This window comes from Alligator sinensis, unplaced genomic scaffold, assembly GCF_000455745.1.
Source record: "Alligator sinensis unplaced genomic scaffold, ASM45574v1 scaffold822_1, whole genome shotgun sequence".
Classification (NCBI taxonomy): domain Eukaryota; kingdom Metazoa; phylum Chordata; order Crocodylia; family Alligatoridae; genus Alligator; species Alligator sinensis.
In genome coordinates this window covers 177,197-181,613 of record NW_005842638.1, presented here as the reverse complement: position 1 = coordinate 181,613, position 4,417 = coordinate 177,197, and positions in this window count along the sequence as shown.

Below are 4,417 nucleotides of genomic sequence, written 5' to 3'. Positions count from 1 at the left end.
TGGTGGTCGCAGACAGACCCCCCACTCCTGCTCCTGCTCCCTGCCTGGCCCCCTCCGGATATCCCCAGTTGGTGTGTGGGTTCCAGCTGTGTGGGTTCCAGTCTCAGCTGCAGTTCAGATCACATCTGCTGTATCCCCCAACCTTTCAAATTCCTTGTAGAGAAATCAATACTAGGTATAGTGCAAATGAGCTAACAAAAAATGGAGACCTAGGTATCACAGGAAGCCCAATCAGCCATATGGACAACCTGGCACTGAGGCAGGACCAGGGAGATGCTGGATGAACAAAGACATTTCTCGATCATACATCTGGAGTGTCTGGTTTGGAGTTTCTGCAAAAGCCTGTGTACCATACATTCCTATGGAACTCTGTATATTTCAGCAAATGAGTAGGTTACTCCCCAAGATTATCCTGATCTCAGGTCACTGGTTTTTCTGGAACATCACCACAAGACTCCAAGTGTTACCTTTTTATTTTACCAAAAATGTAATAAAACATTAATGCTACTAACAACAGTGATTTTACATATTAAAAATTTCTTGTGCACTTTAATACTAGAGTGATACATACTGTGAGTGCGGTGGATACATTGAAGACTTCCTGGCAGAACTGCCTAAATTCTGTTGGAAAAACTGCACTGCAGACCGGGCCTAAGCAACACAGCGACTCAAGTGTTGGAGATGAGCTCCCAAGTGTTCTCTTTGCTGTAACAGATCAAATTCCCACCATTAGCATATGTCCATGGTAGGCCAGCTCTCAGAGCAAGGAGAGGATGCAAAAGCATAGAGAATTCAAAGACCCAGGACAAAGAACTATAAGGACAAAACTATCTTTTCTCAACCTTAGTACCTCAGATCTCAACTCTAGTAACATAGTCCTACTTTGTATGGCCCTTTCCTAGCAGTAGTAACAATGTGGATGAGAGAAGAGTGGAATACTGGAGCAGAAACCTTCCAGATGCTTTTAAACAGTAGCAATATTTCTATCCTCATTTATGCGCTATAGAAGACAGGTGATTAGATATTTGGAAAGAGAAAGAAGCAACAGAGAACAGAAGGAAGGATGAAAAGAGGTAGAAAAGAAAATCATCAGAAAGGGCTAACAAAAGAAGCAGAGAAGGGAAAAAAGAAGACAGACCTATCATCATAAACTAAGACAATCTAATTAACCAAACAGTCTGAAAATAGCACAAGACAGTGAACTAGAAAGGTTTAAATAGTGCCCAGGCTTTAAAGCAAGTCATTTGATGAGGAAGTTTAAAATAAGCTTCCAGTATTATTGCTTTTCAGCAGAGGCAGAGTTTCATATATTTACCTACCACATACCATGGATCTCAATAAACAAATTGACTGTACTTGATATTCTATGGCATTCCCACTTCCTAGATTAACATCAAATGCAGCCCTGCTGAGCTGGGATTGCAAACTCAAATGATAATGGACCCTTCTTATCATTTCTAGCAGCCTCCTGGCTCATCTCCATTCCCAATTTTTTTCCTCCTGAAAACTATTTTAACTGCATAAATAGCTTCAAGGAGCGAGAGAGTGATAGTTTTTCTCAGGGTTTTACAGCCTGTCACAAGACCCTACTAAATGATTACTTCACACCCTTAAACAGTGTGTGACCTGCTCTTGTCTCCACTGAGGCAATGACTTTTTCTGCAAGGACAATGAGGACAGATCAAACAAAAATATGGAAGATGAGCTAAATGGACTATTTAACAGTGATCTCTATAGGAACTGAGAAATATAGCACTGCATAAATAAAGTATAAAACATTGTCATAAAACAGCTGAACAGTTCTTGGTAAAGACCAAATAAGTGAGCTCAGGTAGGATCATCTTTTTTGCCAAAAACACAGACACTAATACAGGGGTACAAATAAATCAGTGCCATGTGAAACATGGGGTATATATAACCTCACACGTTATAGTTCATATGGTTCACAAAAAAAATTAAGCTTTAATTTAAGGATTGTATACGTCAGGAGTTTACTGGCTTAACCTGTGTTGGCACTTTTATTACAGAAGTTTCTAGTTCTTACCATGAAGTTCATCTTATAAATATGAACTAGTTAAAGTAATGGAGAATTGTCTTGCCTGAAATAATAGCAATGCCATATTTTAACTATGCATTTTTACTGTAAATTTTACTATGAATGTTGCATTGTTTTATGTACTTCTTAAAGCCCCAGCTTTGTGATCACATGAGATTTCTAGTTTTCATTCTGGAAGAAATATTTTGAAAGAACATTTAAAAAAGAAAGTTTGTAGCCCTCAACTATGCTCCAAGCACAACCCAAAAAGTAAAAAACCAAAAAGCAAGAGAATCTTCTGATGATTTTAAAGACAATCTTGTGATTTTTTTAATTTGATTTGTGATTGGCACTGCTAAGTAACTGAGATAAAGTCCTATGTATCCCAGTATATCTCAACAGTATTTCAACTTGTTGGGGCAGGGAGATACTATAGGGAAGGAAACACTGAGAAAATTAAAACAACCCCCACCCTCCCCACCCTAAATGCACACAAGGTAAAGAAATGCAGAATTAAAAAGATAGTGGAAAAAGAGACAAAAAGTGATGGCCCACTCATGTTTATAAAAACAGGCTAATTTTAGCCAAAACTATGACAGAGTTGTGAATTATTGTTCTTATATATCTTTCCTAATTTCTGCTGTATTCATAGTATTTATTACTAGTTTGATTTAATAAAATATTCAATTAATCAGCCTTCCTAAGTGCCAAGACCCATACTTCACAATCACAAAAAGCCACAGAAGGGACTGCTCATCAAAGAGAGAGAGATCAGTAAATATCATAACCAGAAACATGACTGCAAAAAGCTGGAAGTGGTTCAACACAAAAAGTTACCTCTTTGGGCCCAATTTCAACAGATAGGCTTTGCATACGAGTGGCATATTAGGAAATCCATTCTTTGGGAGTGCTTTTGGAAGTGAATTCCACAACCAGAAGGTTATACCGTATAAGCAACTACCTTACATTTAAGTGGGTAGCCTCAATGAGAGAAAAAAGGCTGTCTGGCACAGGGACACAGGTAGTCACTTTGAAAGTTTGGTCCTAAAACATTAAAGGCCCCTTGATTCAAAACCAAATTTGTGAAATTCTGCTTGGAACTTAGCATGAAGCCAGTGAAGCTCACATTAAATACTGCTGTTATATACTCTCAGTTCAAACTTCTGCTTAGAAAGCAAACTGACACATTTGGCAACTATTTCTAGGAAGTCATCTAGTGTAACACAATGCAGAGCACATTAAAGTAATCTATCACCTAGGCACTAAAGGCATGAGTAAGCACAGCAAGCTTGCATCTGAATGATATGGTCAACTCACAACTTCATAGATTATAAGGCCAAAATGGATGATTGTAATCATCTAGTCTGACATCCTTTTTTAAGAATCAGTCTTAAAGTGAGATGCTTTACATAAAGCTGAAGGATAAACAACTAGGGGTGTGGAAAATGGGCCATATTTGATTCAGATTTGGCCCGAATTGGGGACAGTAATTCGATTAATTGATTGGCCGAATCCAAATCTGAAGATTCATTGCTGATTCAGAGAATCAGTGACTCGGCCATAGACACAGCTTTAAATGCATTCTCTACATACCTCGAGGTACCAGGCATGGCTCATGAACACTGCGATGCTGGGGCAGATGGAGCATCCCACAGGAGCACGGTGGCCCTCCCCTCGTTCTTGGCTGCAAACCTGGATGTGGTCTGGGTTTGCTGGACTTCACTTCTGGGTCCACTACTGAGCGCACGGGGGACCCCCCCCACACCCACCTGACTCAGTGATCAGCCACAGGGGGACTACAAATGCTCCCCCATGACCCAGGAGGCACCAGTCACTGACCCAGGGAGGCACAGGGGGCCCTACTGCATGCTCCCCAGTGGACGCAAAGTGCTTCTGGTCCACTTCTGGGTCTGCTGCCAAGCATGCTGGAGGGTCCCCTGTGGTCCTGTGGAATGCTCCACCCGCCCCACCATCTCAGCATTCACGAGCCACCTGGTACCTTGAGGTATGTAGAAAAAACATTTAAAGCTGTGTCTATATCTGAATCGCCGAATCTTTCTGAATCTCTCCGAATCAATTCAGAGGGTTCCAATTCGATTCAGAGAGATTGAAGTGTCTCCTGATTCGATTCAGATTCAGAGATTTGGCCACTGAATCAGGCTGAATCTCTGCCGAATTGAATTAGGGGCTGAAGCTTCGCACAGCCCTATAAAAAACACCACAAGTCAGAAACCAAGGTCTTCAATTTCAATAGGAGCACATAAAGAAATAAGGTTACTAGTTAGTGAAATAACTAGACTGAAGAGCTGAGAGACTTAAATGTAGGTGGTAGCAATTTCTTGAAAGTCAAAGAGAGGAAAAACTCTATAGAATTTGCATTTT